The sequence below is a fragment of the Aotus nancymaae genome, unplaced genomic scaffold, assembly GCF_030222135.1.
Source record: "Aotus nancymaae isolate 86718 unplaced genomic scaffold, 86718_ANA_hifiasm-v0.15.2.pri h1tg000029l, whole genome shotgun sequence".
NCBI classification, from domain to species: domain Eukaryota; kingdom Metazoa; phylum Chordata; class Mammalia; order Primates; family Aotidae; genus Aotus; species Aotus nancymaae.
The window spans coordinates 10,720,001-10,737,578 of NW_026988442.1; the positions used below are offsets into that span (position 1 = coordinate 10,720,001).

At 48.1% G+C, this 17,578-nt stretch overlaps 1 long non-coding RNA gene across 1 annotated transcript in view; it reads right to left on the reverse strand.

Moving 5' to 3' along the window:
• The window catches only part of LOC110567168 (uncharacterized), a 69,544-nt gene extending 69,324 nt beyond the window's left edge, over window positions 1-220 (reverse strand). Inside the window, exon 1 of the long non-coding RNA XR_002477628.2 lies at window positions 133-220. This is a non-coding gene — a long non-coding RNA (uncharacterized LOC110567168). The remainder of the gene's footprint in view (window positions 1-132) is intronic.
• Between the last annotated feature and the right edge of the window lie 17,358 nt (window positions 221-17,578).

Below are 17,578 nucleotides of genomic sequence, written 5' to 3' on the forward strand. Positions count from 1 at the left end.
CAGGGTGCGGGGAACATTGACTTTATTTTGGATTGGTCTCCTTTCAAGGAGAGCCTAGCCATGGTCCTGTGGGGCTGGAGGAAGTCCAGAGGCAACTGAGAGTTCCTGGCCAGGGCAGCACTCTGGTATTACCTGCAGACTTCCGGACTAATCCCAGCCTCCAACAGCGCGATGGGTGACAGCAACAGGATCTCCAAGCTTTTTCTGTCGAAAATTTCCTCCTTTCCTGCCTGCGACTGCAAAAAAAAAAAAAAAAAAAGAACATGGAAGTGAATTTTTTCCCCAGAGGCTTCACATGACAACTAAGCCCAGCCTGTACCTTGGTTTCTACCTCGTACTATCCTGAGCAAAGAACCCAGTTGTTCTGTGCCAGGCTATGACTTACAGAACTGTAAGCTAAATGGCTGTTGTTTAAAGCCACTAAGTTCATGATGATTTGTTACAGAGCAATAGACACTAATACATGGGCCAAGCTGGCTCTACTCTGGGCCTTTTCTCAGATGGGTCCCTCAGCCTGGAGGGCTCTCCCAAAGTGTCCACAGAGCTACTCCCTCCCTCCCACTGGGTCTCTGCTCAAAGGTCCTCCCCTAGAGAGGCCTGCCCAGACCATACCATCTAGAATAGCGCCACCCCCTCATTTTCTGTTCCCTTGACCACTTGATTTTTCTATATATCATTTATCACTACTTGACATATGGTTTCAGTTTCACGTAAATACCTTTATTTTAAAATAATGTTAAACCTATAGAAGAGCTGCAAACATTGTACAAAGAATCCCCGTAGATTATTTACCAAGAATCTCCAAATGTTGACATTTAAACATATTTGCTTTATTATTCTCTCTTAGAGATTTATAGATAGAGAGATTTTCTCTGAACTGTTTGAGAGCAGATTGTCAATTTGATTCCCTGTTATCTTGGAATACTTTAGTGTGTATTTCCTAAAAACAAGTATGTTCTCCTACATAACCACAATAAAATCATGAAAATCAGGAAATTGACATTGATTTATTACTGCCATCCAATCTTCAGAGCTCAAATACTGTCCATTGCCCCAATAATAATGTCCTTTATAATAAACAAAAAGATCCATCCAGAATCACTCACTGTATTGCATTGTCTTATCTCTTTAGCCTCCTCTAATCTATGATGGCTCCTCAGTTTCTCTTTGCCTTTCATTACCTTGATACTTGCCCAGGGTACAGGCCAGTTATTTTGTAGAGGGTTCCTCAAATTGGGTTTGTCTGATAGCTCCACGTGATTAGATTTCAGTTTTGCATCGTTGGCAGGAACATCACAGAAGTGATTTTTCACTCTTCCCTCTGCCTCCTATTAGGAGGCTTATGCCAGTTTGTCCAATAACAGGTGATGCAGCCTTTGACCACTTGACTAAGATAGTCTCTGCCATGTTTCTTCACTATAAAGTCAGCCTCCTTCCTTTTGCAATTATTTATCTGGTGGAATAACGTCAGTCCCACAACCACAAGGAACTGCACATTGCCCACAAGAATGAACTTGGGGACAAGCCATTTTCTTCAGGACACCTCTCTCTGCAACAGGGAGAGCTTTTCTCTTCCTTTTGCATATTCAGCTTCTGCTCTTAACCTCACTCTGCTGTGTCCGAGTCCTAGTTTTCTGTGGCCATGAGACAACAAACCTCGGAGGAACTATACCTCAGATGAACTACACAGCTTTAGTTTTAGCATCTAGCTTGAGTTTAGCATCTAATAATGCTTCTTGCTTGAATCAACTATTACTATACTATTTCCAACCTTCCTTCTCCATCTCTTATTGGGTATTCTAATGTAAGAAAGAGCTTTCTCCTTCTGCACATGTGTGTGTGTATCTATGTATGTATGTGTGTTTGTAATACATGTATGTGTGTGTATATAAGTACTGTTTTTATTTAATGGGTTATAATCTGTTATTGTCATTATTCTGATACTCAAATTGTCCCAGATTTGGCCACTGGGAGAATCCCTTTAACTTGGCACCTTGGCCCTTTCGACGTGTCCTCAGTATTACCTGAGCACTTTCCTATCTTATGGCACAGCTAGATGCTTGACGTACCACGGTACCAGGCACTGAGTACTTTTCCTGCCCCAGCCCTCAAATCTACCATTTTCCCCATCCCCGATTCCTTTCAGTGGAGGATGGTATTTAAAACCCAAGATCTGGGTTGGGCGCGGTGGCTCATGCCTGTAATCCTAGCACTTCGGGAGGCCGAGGTGGGCAGATCATGAGGTCAGAATTCGAGATCAGCCTGGCTAACATGGTGAAACCCTGTCTCTACTAAAAATACAAAAATTAGCTGGGCATGGTGGTGCATGCCTGTAATCTCAGCTACTCAGGAGGCTGAGGCAGGAGAATCGCTTGAACCCAGGACGCGAAGGTTGCAGTGAGCCAAGATCATGCCACTGCACCCCAGCCTGGGTGACAGAGCAAGACTCTGTCTCAAAATAAATAAATAAATAAAAATAAAATAATAAAAAATAAAACCCGAGATCTGAGTGTTAGGTGTATTCATGGCTATATGGTGTATTCATTATTGCTGTCTTTGTGGACAGAGCTGGGAAATGCACATATGCGTCTCACACACACACACACTCACACACACTTGCATGCATGCTTATGTAACTATATATATCAAAAGCCACGAGTTTATACTGATTCCTCCAACTCCAATCTAACACCACAGGGTTCATTCTAGCCTGTCCTGTTTTCATACTTGTAATCCCGTCTCTGATGGTGAGCAACCTGGCTCTCATTATCCTTGATATATGAACTTGCTTGTTCAATCCCCAGGCACACTGAGCCACCGCCTCACTCAGCTGCCTTTCCTGCTTAGTCCCAAATCCCACCAGCCACCTCCAACAAATGCTGGGGAAGGAAAGGAGGAAGGAGGAAAGAGGAAGCTGAATATTTATTTTCTATTTTTTGAACTAGTAATACATTCACTTCGCACAAAAATAAGTTACAGAAAAGTATACAGTGAAAACCTTCCCCTCCCTGTCTCTCGTTCCCACACTACTCCTGTCCTTGAGCAGCAACTATTATTACTTTCATATATACACAAGCTAATATAAATACATTTTTTAAATTGTCTCCTCTTTTACAGAAACTATCCTTCACATTCCTTTTCTTATTTGTCAAGACATCCTAGAGAGTTTTCTATATCAGTACATAAGAAACGGTCTCACCAGTGATGAGTTTGAGACCAGCCCGATCAACATAGTGAGACCCTATCTTTAAATAAATAAATAAAAGTAGAAATGGTCTCACCCTTTTTGATGGCTATCTAATATTTCATCATTCAGATATTCCATACTTTAGTCAGTCCATGTGTAACAGACATTTAGATCATTACTAAGATTTTGCTATGCCAAACAAAATTGCAATAAACAACCATGAATGCATTCATTCCATATGTGTGCAAACATGTCTATAGAGTAAGTTTTCAGAGGTGGGATTGTTGGCATGACCTTTTATGCTTGTGTGTTTCATGATTAATGGTCTGTCTCCCATCTTAGAATGTCATCTCCAAGAGGAAAGGGACTCTGTTCTATTCACTGCTGCTTTCCCAGAAGCCATTAGAACACAGTAGGCACTCAGTAAACATTTATTCGCTAAATGAGTGAATGACTAATGCACTCTGATTCTGGACTTCACCATGTCAAGCATTTACCGAGCACCCCGTGTGCCAGGCGCTACACACTATTCTCCAAACACCCCTGGGAAGTAGGGATTGTTTGACAGTCCCATTTGACAGATGAGAGTCCCGTGGCTCAGAGAAGGACCACGACTAGGCTGATGTCACACAGCTAGCCAAGGCCATGCCACAGTTTCCACCAGGTGAGTCAGGCCTTGGAGTCTGCCACCACGAACCACCACGTAGTCTCCCAGCCCCGCGTGGATCCCTCCTCTCACCCACCGGCCTTCCTAGTTCTATCTACTGCCGCCGGCCCCAGCCTCATCCCCAGCTGAAGACACTTACACTTGCCCCTACCCTTAGCCACACAGGACAGGACGAAGGAGAGGAGCTGTCATTTCCATACAGCTGTCCCTGGGAGCCAAGCCCTGCCCAAGCCCCCCCATTTTCCCTGAAAAGGCTGAATTGTCTTGGCTGTTTGGGGGGCACCTCTCGGAACAGGCCGGGCTGCCTGGGCAGGGCCTGGCTAGGCTATTATCCTACATTATCTCACTCCCCTGCTCCTGAAAAGAACCAGTGACTGCTCGCCGCCCTCAGCCCTCCCTTGCCTGCTCCATCTTTTACACTTAATTACCTCACTCACTACCCCGCAGCCTGCAGAGGCCGGACCACAACTGGGGCGTGAGTAATCCCCGCATCACACACCCAGCCAGCCGGCCGGCAAGGAGCAAATTGCTCACACAGCCCATAAATAAAGGAACAGAGCCTGCTCGGGCCTTCTGAGCAGAAGGACCCTTGTGGCGGCTGCAGTGAGGGGCAGGTATTGGCCCCAGCTTCCCAGTTGGCCTTCGCCAGCCCTGGCAACATGGTCTCCACCTCCTCTACCCCAGATGTGACCTTGAACTTCCCCAGGCCACTGAAGTCACAGCTCAATGCCACTGAGACAGATGGGGCAGCAAGCGCCAGCACCCCTTCCTCCCCACGGCCAGGGAACCGCAAAGCATGACTTCCAGGGGCCTGCCTGACCCCTCTAGCCATCTCCCTGCTTCTCTCTTCCCCTCCTTTCCCCCTATGGAATACTTTGTAAGCCCTGCGTCCTCTTTCTTTCCCAGCATCATTATTCATGTTGTTTCTGCTCCCTGAACACTTTTTCTCAGCACTCAGGGGTGTGGTTTGTTCCTACTCATTTGAGAGGCCACTTCCTCTGGGAAGCCTTCCCTGATCCCTCTAGGATGGGTTGGGGTCCTCAGCTACTTCCCCCCATCAAAGCATCAAGCCTTTCCACCGTCACTGTCTGCTTTTCTCTTTTGAGGGAAGGACTGAGCCTTACGCATCTCCCTTTTGCCTACACCCAGGCCAGGTCCTGGCATGTCACCAGGCTATTGACTAGGTGCTAAACAAATGTGAGTGAGTAAATGAGTGCTTAGCAAAGAACTTATCATTTACAAGTCACAGTGCATGTAAATGATATTTCAAGATATGCAGAACATCTGTAATGTAATTTTTAAAAATCTGTGATTTCTATTGGTGACAAAGTCACAGGTCCTACTAATACCACTGTGGTCTGTTGTCTGGATTCATAATGGAAGGAATGATAAGTTTCAGATAAGGTTAATGAAATTAAAGATGTAACACCTTCCCTATCCAAGTTAATGACAGACCCACTAATTCTTTCCATGGACCCCAGGTTAGGACTTGTGATAGGGAACGACATTACTTCCATTTATGCAGCTTGGCAGACATCGTTAATCAATTGCAGCAGTCTTTCTCACTGAGCCCATACTCAGTTACAGCATCTATCTCAGCACCATGTTCCAGGCTAGGACCAATCAAGATTGGGCTCTTGAGCTGTAATCAATTTGCCATTCCTGGGAAGTGAGGGAGGGGGCAATACCATTGTAAGCATGAGATTAAGGGAGAAGGGCAGTAAAGTGAGGCTTTGCAACGATATGTGGGTAGGGTGCCATAAACACAGGACACTTGCTAGTAGCTTGATGTATGTCACCCAGGGAAACAAAACAAGCTTAGTAAGTGTTGGTCATGTAATTAGAAGTCCGGGGTCTACAGTAAGGGAGGTGACACTTTCCTTCTGCTCAGCTCTGTTCACCTATTTCTGGGAGTTTTATGCTCAGTTCTGCATTCTGTATATTCAGAAGAACACCGACAAACTAGAATGTGGTTGAGGGAAGCAACCAGGATGGGGAGATGTGTGGAAACGGTATCCTGTGCCACTGATTTGTTGATACCATGGACGTGCATTGAGCCTTTCCTCTGAGCCGCTCTGTGCTAGGATCTGGGGACACAAAAATCAACAACCCAGGCCCCTGCCCTCGAGGTGAGGACAGTGGAATTTGGTATGTGCATAGCCCCAAGGGGCCATCTGGGCCAGAAGGGTGGAATCTGTGTACAGAGAGTGTCCAGCTGAACATGAGAAAAATGGAGTTTCAGAGAATGGAGTGGGCTGCTCAGTCGTCCAGGACCCATGGCTGCAGACGTGCTTGAAGGATCTCCAAGAGGGTCAGAAGGCTTACAGACTTCATATCCAGAAAAGAAAAAAAGCCCTTAAATCAGGCCAAAGCCCTGCCCTGAGGGAGACTTCACTGCTGACACCATGGGTCCCCATCCCAGAGCTCATGCTGCTGACACCAGTGCTGGATGCTGACTTTTGTCCCTGCTACCTCTGGACACTCAATGTAGCAACCACCACACTCGCACCAGAATTGCACGAGGTTAGCCTGGGTCGCTTGACTGACCCCTGGCCAAGATGGGGCTGGGAAGGCCAGCATTGACACCACGAGTGGGAGGTGAGAGCTCAGAAGCAAGGGTGTTAGAGGGTGCTGGATGGCCAAAAGGAAGGTCACCTGCCCGCTCTAGCCACCAAGGACTAGGTGTTTCTGATCAGCCCAGCTCTGGGCCCAGCATTTTAGGTGGACCATCTCTGTTAATCAACTTAGTTCTCAGAATTGCAAGCTACGCTTTTCAATCCCCATTTTACAGATGAGAAAGTGAAGCTCAGGGAATCTAAGTTGTGTGCCCTGTTCTTTTACCTGCTCCAGGAAGGTAAGTCCGCTGGGGCAGGGGAGTCATTGATCTATACTGAAGCTGACCCAGGCAATTGGGCTCTAAGCACCACCAGTCCTGGGATCTCTCGGATTCCACCTTGAATCTGCCACAGCAAAGCTAAAGCAGATTCCCTGTATCCACCCAGCACTTGCTGCATTCTGGACTCCACACAAAAGTCACCTCCTCAGAGAGGTCTTCCTTGACTACTCCATCTAAAATGGCTCTTGCTCCACCTCTCTCTATCTTTGCCCACTCGTCTGCCTGGTGCTTTCTATGACAGGACTTCGGCATGTCTACCTACTGTCAGCTCAGCAGGATGTAAGCCGCATGAGAGCAGGTCTTTGTCTTGCTTACTGCTGTATCTTCAGCTCTTAGCACAGTGTCTGGCACATAGCAGGTTGCAGTAAATATCTGCAGATTTATAGCTGTGAATCCTTGGGCAATTTCTTTTCTTTCTTTCTTTCTTTTTTTTTTTTTTGAGACAGAGTCTTACTCTGTCATGCAGGATGGAATTCAGTGGCCTGATCTTGGCTCACTGCAACCTCTGCCTCCTGGTTCAAATGATTCTCATGCCTCAGCCTCAGTAGCTGGGATTACAGGCGCATGCCACCATGCCTGGCTATTTTTTTTTTTTTCATACTTTTAGCAAAGGCGGAGTTTCGCCATGTTGGCCAGGCTGGTCTCGAATTCCTGGCCTCAAGCAATCCACCCACCTCAGCCTCCCAAAGTGTTGGGACTATAGGCGTGAGCCACCACACCCAGTTGCTTGGGCAATTTCTTAACCTCGATGTTACCCACTGTTCCCATTTTTATAAAAGGGGATAATCATATCATATACCTCCAAAAGTAGTTGTGAGGGTTCCGTAAGTTCATGTAGTATCACAACCAAGCAAGCCTTTTAGTAAGCAACTACTGTGTACCAGGCCTATATGGGGCACCTGTATGGGATGCCTGCCCTTGAAGAGTTTACAGTCTGGATAGGGTTTCAGCAGAATTTCATTGCAAGATCTTGACAGTTAGAGCCACAGGAGTCAGAGAGAAGAGAGGCTCCTTGGGACTGAAAGGCCCAAGAGGTCACTGTAAGAGGATAACCTTGGAATTAACAATGGCCGACGTTATTGAGCACTGGCCATGTGCAAACACCTCACTCATCTCCCATCTGCCCTTCAAGGTTAGCCATTAGTATCAACATCCTCATCTAACAGTTGAAGAAACTGAGATACAAAGAGGATAGATAACGTGTTGGTAAGTAGCCGAAGTGAACCCAGATCATCCATGCTGCCTCTCCTGTGCTCCCCCTTGCCCTCTGCAGCCAGGTGAGACAGGAAGCTACGAAGGTGAGCACTAGGTGCATATGGACATTCTGACTCCTTAGCAACCTGTCCACCCGCAAAGTCTGGGGTCAAGCACAGGTCAATATTGACAGCCCCCTGCCTCCATGCACCTGGGCCACCTCCTGGCTTTCTTTAGAAGCTAATGAGTCCCAGCTGGTATATGAGCAGAGGCAGGGAGCAGGAGGCAGAGCCGGGGGTGTTGAGAGGGGTTGATTTCTCTGTGCTAGGAGTCCTGGGAGCCCAGAAATGCCAATTCTGCATCTCCAATGCTGCCCTCAGCAACTGCCAGGCATGGCTCTGAGCTCAGCTGGTGGGGAAGAGAGGGAGGCAGGCGAGGCCCCCATGGAGCAAGGAAGCCCATCCTGACTTGGAAGGGAGCCTGAATGTTCCAGGGAAAGCATTTCCCTGTCCCATGCCTCAGTTTCCCCAATTGTGAAATGGAGATGGGAGGAAATGATGCTGAAATCTCAAAGGCCCTTCAAGCAGAGCTCTCATTTACCAAGGGCTGACTATAACCAAGCCTCCTATAGCCCTACTTAGCAGGTGCTCCCACTGGCCTCTGTTTACAAGACAAAATAGAGGTCCAAAGAGGCAAAGTGACTTGCCCAAGGCCACACAGCTTGAAGAGGCAGAGCCAGGATTAAAATTTGGCTCAGCCAGGTACAGTGGCTCACATTTATAATCCCAGCACTTTGGGAGGCTGAGGTGTGAAGATCACTTGAGGCCAAGAGTTTGAGACCAGTCTGGGAAATATAGCAAAATCCCATCTCTAGAAACATAGGAAAATTCCATCTCTAAAAAAAAATTTTTTTTTAATTAGCCAGGGCGTGGTGACATGCACCTGTAGTCCCAGCTGCTCAGGAGTCTGAGGCAGGAGGATCACTTGACCCCGGGAGTTCAAGGCTGCAATTATCACACCACTGCACTCTAGCCTGGATGAGAGAGCAAGACCCCATCTCTACAAAATAAAAAATAAAAATTGGCTCAGGGTGACCCAGGCCCAAATGCTGAGTTATCTCACTTGCTTGAATGATGGGCTCTTGTCTAGGGGCTTTTAGCCACCCCACCCCCAAACCATGCCAGAGGCCCACCCCAAATCCGCTGACCCTGCAGGAAGCCTGGTGATCAGACTCCTGCCAGTCAATTCCTTCTTCCAGAGGTTTAAGAGACCTGCTTAAGATGGGACCTTGTCAGGGACAGGAGTTAGCATATTTAGGGATGTCTCCTTTGAAAGAAAGACTTCTTTTCTTCTTTTCTTTCTTTCTTTCTTTCTTTTTTTTTTTTTTTTTTTTTTTTTACAGAGTCTTACTCTGTTACCTAGGCTGGAGTGCAGTGGCGTAGTCTTGGCTCACTGCAACCTCCACCTCCCAGGTTCAAGTAATTCTCCTGCCTCAGCCTCCTGAGTAGTTGGGATGACAGGCATGCCCCATTATGCCCAGCTAATTTTTGTATTTTTAGTAGAGACAGAGTTTCACCATGTTGGCCAAGCTGGTCTTGAACTCCTGACCTCAAGTGACCTGCCCGCCTCAGCCTCCCAAAGTACTGGGATTACAGGCATGAGCCACCACACCCAGCCTGAAAGAAAGACATTTTAATGGAGGAATATCAATGACTGTGATAGTCAGGATAGAAATCTAATTATCACCCAAAACTAAGGGAAATCTTGAGGGTTGACAAATCAATCTGGCTCTGGTCAAAGGGGATCAAGATGACTGCAGGTCATGAGAAGGTTTTTCACTCGTTTATTCATTCATTCAATAGTTTTATTTACTGAGCATTACTATTTACCTGGCACTGGGTAGATGATGGAGGTGCGGCAATGAATGCAGCAGATCTGGAATCCCACTCAAGGAGCTGTCAGCGCTGGCAGGGGGAAGGGGAGGAACATTCCTTGAAGGGCCCTTGCCTACTTATCCCAGCATTGGTACCTTTGCCCTCTTAGAGAGAGGGACTCATAGTTTAAGATCAGGGTTTTGTAGCCAGGCAGCCTGGTTTAAATACTGACACCGCTGGTTCCTAGCTGGATCTCCTTGGGCAAGTCGCCTTGCCTCCGTGAGCCTCAGTTTCCTCATCTGTAAAACGGGGATAGCCATGGGCCACACTCACAGGTGGTTATGATGGTTAAGAGAGGCAATCTACATAAAGGGTTGGACTCGGCTCCTAGCACATAATAAGTGCTCAGTAAATGTCAACTAGCTCCTTCCCACCACATATCATCCCTATCCTGGGCTAGATCTTGGGGTCAGGCAAAGGAGCGATGGGAGGAGGGATTACCTAGGCAAGGAGGGAATGGAAGAGTGCTCTGGGCAGTGAGAACAGTATATGCAAAGGCATTGGTCTTTGAGGGAGCAAAGTAGGAGCTTTAGGGGGAGCTGCTATGCCCCTAACCACCACAGTAGGTTCCTTCCTGAAGTCTGTTGAGGCTATGAGGTCCTGAGCCAATGAGAAATGAAAATGGAAATGTTCCCAGAAATTGCCACCAAGGCATTTGCAGCTGGAGAGGAGGCAGTGTGGTGGAGTGGTCAGGGCACAGCCTCCAAGCAGCTTGCCTGAGTTGGATTTGTGTCTCATCATCTACTGGCTGTGAAACCTTGGGCAACTTACCTAACCTTTCTGTGCTCAGTTTCTCCCTCTATAAAATGGGACTAAAAATACCATCTGCCTCAAAAGGCGAGGGTAAGGATTAACTAAGGTAATATTTATAAAGTACATAGATCAGTAACTGGCACATGGCCCAGAGTTCTGTGTCTATTAAATGAATAATGAAAAACATGGCTGGACACAGTGGCTCTTGTCTGTAATCCCAGCACTTTGGGAGGCCGAGGTGGGAAGATCATGAGGTCAGGAGTTCGAGACTAGCCTGAGCAATATGGTGAAACCCCATCTCTACTAAAAATATAAAAATTAGCTGGGCGTGGTGGTGTGCACCTGTAATCCCAGCTACTCGGGAGGCTGAGGCAGGAGAATCTCTTGAACCCAGGAAGTGGAGGTTGCAGTGAGCCAAGATCACGCCACTGCACTCCAGCCTGGTGAAAGATCAAGACTCCATCGCAAAAAAATAAAATAATAATAACAATAATAAAGAAAAGGAAAAAAAGTAAAAGAAAAACATGGGGCAGCCTTTGGGAGGTGCTACTCAGATCTTCTCTGGACTACAGTGACTGAGAGCCGCCAGCTGCAACACCTTTGCAATCTGCCATAGTGTGTCAGCACAGCCACTCCCTCTTCCAGCAGAACCCCACCTGATGACTGAGCATGGTGGGTAACTAGTGCCTGGCATTCTGTGGAGCATGGGACTCCTCTACAGAAAATCTTTGCACAGGAGCTCTCTGTTGGGTTGGTTAGGACTTCCTTAGACCTGCGTCGTGGCCTGAGGCTCCTCTTCCCGTTTTCCTTTATTCCACCTTTCCTTTCACAGTGTCAGACCTGCACCCCTCTCTGAAGGCTCTCCTCCAATTCTCACAGGTGGTTTTCTCCATAAATCTCTTACACCTACACCTCCATTTTCACATCTGCTTCCCGGAGGACCAAAGTAACACAAATGAGAACACAGCCTTCATCAAATATCAGAGAACCTGCCACAGGCCCTTGGGCAAGTCATCTCTCTGATGAGCCTGAATAAACAGAGCTGTGAGTTTGTTTCATTCTTCTTCTACTCTCTTTCCTTTAGCTCAGAGGAGGTGGGTCTGATAAAATACACTAGAGAAATGGCAGAGTAAGTGAAGCTTGCTGGAGAAAGAGCCCCATCAGTGTGGAGCGGATGCATTTGTGGCTACTCTCCTCCTTGGAATTCATACAGAATTCCATTATCGGCTCTGGACAGCAGCTCAGGGACCATCTTGTCCCATTCCCATTTGACAGACAAGAAAGCTGGGGCCCAAAAGGGAAGGCAGAGGGAGCAGAACCAGGGCTGGAACTGGGCTCCTGACTCCCAGGTCAGTGCTTCCTGACACGTAGAATGAAGCCAGTGAATCATATGATGCCCCAGTCCTTCTTTATGGATGTGCAGGGTGAGGCTGAGGGTGGCTCTGCCAGCCACCTAGGGTCACACAGCCCTGAGACTCACACCTAGACCCTGATAGCTGCTCTCCTTCCTGATGGGCAGGGCACAGTTGAAATATGGAATATCCCAGAGCAGACTAGGTGGGCCAGAGAGGGCCAAGCCTGCAGCCCTCACCAGCTAGACTTATTATGCCAAGTCTGGGGGTCCTGGGCAGGAAAGCAGCGGGCCATGTACACATGGGACACTCTCTAGCTCCTCTGCACGGTGACCATGTAGCCATGAGCCAGTCATTTCAATAACACCACCTTCTCCCATGAGGCCATGGTAGGGCTTAGATGAGTAAGGATATGTAAATAACAACAGTCAACATTTATCAAGTTATTGTGTGCCAGGCACTGCTCTCAGCACTTTATACGTATATTATCATTTAATCCTCACTGCAACCTTGTGAGTCAGGCCAAATTTATACACCCATTTTACAGATGAGAAAACAGAGGCACAGAGAATTACACAGTTGGGAAATGGCAGAGCAGGAATTGGAACTAAAAATAGGCTGACTCCAAATCCCTCAATCTAAAGTCCCAGGCAAGGCCAGTTTCTCGAAAGGGAAAATGCCTAGCACAGTGCCAGGCATGTGGGGTCGCTCTGTAACGTTGCTGGTGATGTATTAATAATTATTATTGCCACTGGGGAAATTCACAATGCCATCTTCCCAAAAGTTGGAAGAATGAATAGTGAATGTCCTGATATGGTTTACTAAACTTCATCATTTCTTCTATTTGGAAGTAAGCGGATAGTTAGCAAGTACACAAGATAAACATTTGTTGAGTTGAAATATTTATATGATCTTTTTAGAAAATACAAAAAGAAGAGCAGGGGAAGCCCCATAGTTCCAGACCATTCTTTCACTTTTCTGTGTGTGTTTATTTTTGTTTTGGTTCATGGTTGTGAACAAGCTGTGAGAGATTTCTGCATTCTGCACTCCTCACTTAACATATCCTATGAGCTTATCTCCCAATATGAGAATTTTTAATGGCCGCAGAATACTACATGGGGTGACTGTCTTCACAACCCTCTCCCTGCTTTCTCCAGCCTGCGGTTTTTATTCCCGTCTCTGATGCTGCAGCAAACATCCTTGGGAATAAAAGTTACATCCTTATTTCATGTGACTAAGAGAAATGAATCCCCAGTAGTGAACTTTTTGAAACTAGTAAGCTGGGGCGGGGGGAGGTTTGGGGGACAGAAGGCCCTTCCTGGTGTCCTAGTGATGAAATTCTGCTGGCCATTGTGCATTTCATCCATGCTTAAGGTCTACTCCCCACTGAAGGTATTTTGGAACCTCATCTTCTGGGCTAAAGGTTTCTTCTTATCTGCTAAATGCACCCACACACCACCTTCCAATTTGTGGTCAGAAACCTGGGGTCTTATCCTCAACCTAACACTAGTGGGCTGCAGGACCTTAATACATCATTTCTGTGGGGCCTCCTTTGATCAGTTAAGGGGTGGATCACTATCTTGCCCAGCGAGAAGAGTCCAGTCCCAGCTCTGTCCCAAGTTGCTGTGACCTAAGTTCCTTGCTAAGGACTCTGGGCTCCGTTTTGCCCAGAGTCCATGTGAGGCTGGAGAGGCAGAACTATCAGGCAGATGGAGGTGAGATCAATGACACCCACTTGCCTTATTTACCCGCAGTGAACTAGGCACCCTGAGAGGACAGAGATCCCAGTACCCAGCACAAACTCAAAAATATGGTACACCACAAACAATTGTCAATGACAGAACAAATGAGCAACTTCCTCTATGCAAACATCGAAAAGTTATTTTCCAACCAATAGGTCTACCTAGTCACAGTTACAAGCTATAGTTATAGGCTGAACCTCACCCCTATAATCATTCATTCATTCACTCATTCATTTGTGATTTATGGAGTAATCTCTGTGTCTGGCCCTGCTAACATCTTGAACTCATCTTCCTTCACTTCTAGCTGTCCTCAGCTGCGCAAACTCATTCCTGCCTCAGAGGCTTTGAACTTGTGAAACCTCTGCCTGGAGCACTCTTTTCTTGGCTCCTTCCATGGCTGGCCATTGTGTATTTCATCCATGCTTAAGGCCTCCTTCCCCCTTAAGGACCAAGTCTAGGCTCAATGCCACCTCTCCCAGGAGACCCTTGCTGGCCACTCTGTCTAAAGGCACCATCACTCTCCATCTTCTCACCTTATTTTATATTCCTCACAGCCCTGGACAACTATCTGAAAACATATTGTTAATTTAAGGATTTTCTTGTTTGATGTCCATCCACTCTGCCTTGAAGATCAGCTGCAAGAGAGCAGGGACCAGAGATGCCTGGTTCACCACTCATTCCACAGAATCCCACTGACATGTAACAAATGAGTGCTGCATGCTACAGGCAAAACTGCACATATAGAACCTCATGTACTGAGCTCCTACTATATGCCAGTCACCATTACAAGCCCTTTATATATAGCAACTCTTCTAATGCTCCCAACAACCCTTAGGTAGTGACAATTATCATTCCCATTTTATAAGTGGGGAAACTGAGGCACAGAGTGGTTGAGTAACTTGTCCAAGGTCCTATGGCTAGTAAGTAGGGGAGCTGGAAGACCCTAGTGCACACTGTTAAGAGTGTGTTGAGCCATACACGGGACAGAGTCCTTGTCCTCATGAAGCTCAGGGGCCAGTGGGTGAGTTGGCCCAGTCTACAATGATGGAAGTCAGGGACACCTCCTGGAGGAAGTGACGCCTCAGTGGAGTCATGAGGACAAATAGGGGTTTTCTATGGTGAAGTGTGGGGAAGGACTCTGGGCAGTGGAAACAGTATGCAAGTCAAGAGAGCAGCAAGCCCAAAGAACTAGTAGGCACCTGTGGCTGGAGCAGAGAATGCATGGGCGTGCCATGAGTCAAGGGTGTGGTCACCTCAACTCTTAGTGACAGAGATTTTCAAAAGTCCCATGGGCAACATGGTGAAACTACGTCTCTACTAAAAAGACAAAAAAAAAAAAAAAAAAAAAAATAGCCAGGCGTGGTGGTGCACACCTGTAATCCCAGCCACTAAGGAGGGTAAGACAGGAGAATTGCTTGAACCCAGGAGGCGAAGGTTGCAGTGAGTTGAGATCATGCCATTGCACTCTATCCTGGGAAACAAAAGCGAAACTCCATCTCAAAAATAAAAAGTCCCATAGGCAAGATATGAGGCAACACAACAGGAAAGCTGGTGGGGGATCTCGAGACCATGCAGGGTCTCGGCAAGATCAGGGGCCCCTATTTTGTTTTGCTTTCTTGGCCTTGCAACATATTTTTTAATGTTTATAAATAGGGAGTAAATTGTCTTAATTCCTTATTTGGGTCAGGGAAAACAATCTAAAACCATACAGGGTAAATTCAATGGTAAACCTTTTAGTTTACACATTTTTGAATTTTTAAGTCTTTTGAAAATATTCAAGGCTAAGAGATCCTGCATCAGAAATGCTAATTTATTATTTATTTATTATTAATATTATTTTAGAGATAGGGTCTCACTGTTTCACCCTGGCAGGAGCGCATTGGTGCCATTACAGCTCACTGCAGCCTCAACCTCACAGGCCCAAGCCATCTTCCCACCACATCCTCCCAAGTAGCTAAGGCCACATGTGGGCACCGCCACACCTGGCTTATTTGTAGAGACGAGGTCTTACTATGTTTCCCAGGCTGGTCTCAAACTCTTAGCCTCAAGTGATCCTCCTGCCTCAGCCTCCCCAAATGCTGGGATTACAGGCTTGAGCCACCATGAAAGGCCTGAGTTTTATTCTGAGACTTCTGGGCTACACCTCAAGGACCATGATAGGCCCGGATTCAGTGGTACCCGGAGGTCACTGAGGTCTCTGGCAATTGCTGCTGACTCACTGCATGACCTCAAGCAACTCCAAGCCCTCTCTAGGTCTTAGCCTGAAAACTAGTATTGGATGGCCCAGTCCCATAAGGGCATCCCCACTCCACCAGATTTGCATCCCATAAACAGAATGCCATTGACAATCACAGCCTGGCATTCCTAGAGTCTGATTCTGGGACTCTTGTACACTGGCCATCCCACACTTGCTGAAGCTAGTCCACCACCGTGGGGCTTTGCCCAGCAGCGTCTGGGCAGGGGGCTGAGTTCTCCTGCTCCTTCATCCTGCCAAGATATGGGGGCTCCCCCAGGTTTGGGTCGGACTGAGAGTGGGAGGTTCTGCTCAGATCCTTTTAGAGACAAAGAAGCTGACCTGCAAAGAGTTCCAGCAGGAGCCCCGCTCCCCCTCCCTTCCCTCCTCTCCCTTCCCAGTCCACGTGTCTCTATTGTCTGCTCCCCGCTTCAGGGAAAGACACAGTCTCGGATGTGTCAAAACCACCACCCCCCGGCAGCAGGAAAATTAATTACTGGACGATTTTCACTTCCTCTTGCAGCGCCCGCCTGAGCTAGGCACCGGAACAGGACCAACTGAGCGAGGCCAGGCATCGGCGTGGGGGACTTACTCCCCCCACCAGTTCTGGAAGAAGAAAGTTGAACCCCAAACCCAACAGGGGGCTCCAGTGGGAGCCCGAGCAGCGGGGAGGGGAGACTTACTCTAGTTAAAGCTGAGCGTCCACACTGGCCACTTCAGAACTGGGGAAGAGGGAGAGGACTGGAGGCGAGAGGGTCTCTGCTGGCCAGTGCACACTCTTTTCTTTGCATCCCCTTCCCTGTGGCCCCATGTGCCTGAACCCCGCCTGCTCCGGACCGCTCTCCCTCCGTTCCCCTCGGCTTCTCCCTCTATTTTGCACTTTTCTTCCCTTTCTTTGCATCCCTGGGGGGCTTCCTTTTTGTGTGCCTGGATTTCTCTTTTCCTCCTGTGGGTGTGTGTGTGTTGCTACTTCTCTCCACCTCTTTCTTCTCTCTGCGTTTCTCTCTTGTGTCTTTTTGTCCTTATCTTGGTCTCTCTGCTTCTATTTCTACCTCTTTCAGCGTGTGCGTCTCTCTTTCCCTGTATGTCTCTTTCTGTCTTTCTCCGAGTCTCTTCTTCTCCCCGCCCCCCTCACTCCCCTTTCTCCGTCTCCCTCTGTCTCTGCGCCTTTCTCGCCCTCACTTTCTCCCCTCCTGCCTGCTCGCTGCTCCCTGCGCCTGGCCTGCCCCCACCGCTGCCGCTTCAGGGGAACGTGTGCGGAGCGATTGTCCTGGGGGACATTTGATGGATTAGAGCGCTGAACAGTTCCATTGCTAGGGGACCACCTGATCTCCTCCAGCCTGCGTCCCATATAAAGCCGGCAGCCGGAGTGCTGAGCACAGCTCCAGCGATCCCCTGTCTGCGCGCCGCCGCCGCCAAGCCCGAGCGGGAGCCCGAGCCCGAGCCCGAGCCGGGGCCGCCGCCACTCGGGCCGGCTCCGAGCGGCCGCCCGCCCGCCCGCCCGCTGGGAGCTGTCCAGTGCTGAAAACCCGCGCGGACAGCCAATCGCGCCCGGCTGGCCGCCTCCCCCCACCAGGGCCCCACGCAAGTGCCCCCGCCGAGCCCCCCGCCAGTCGCACC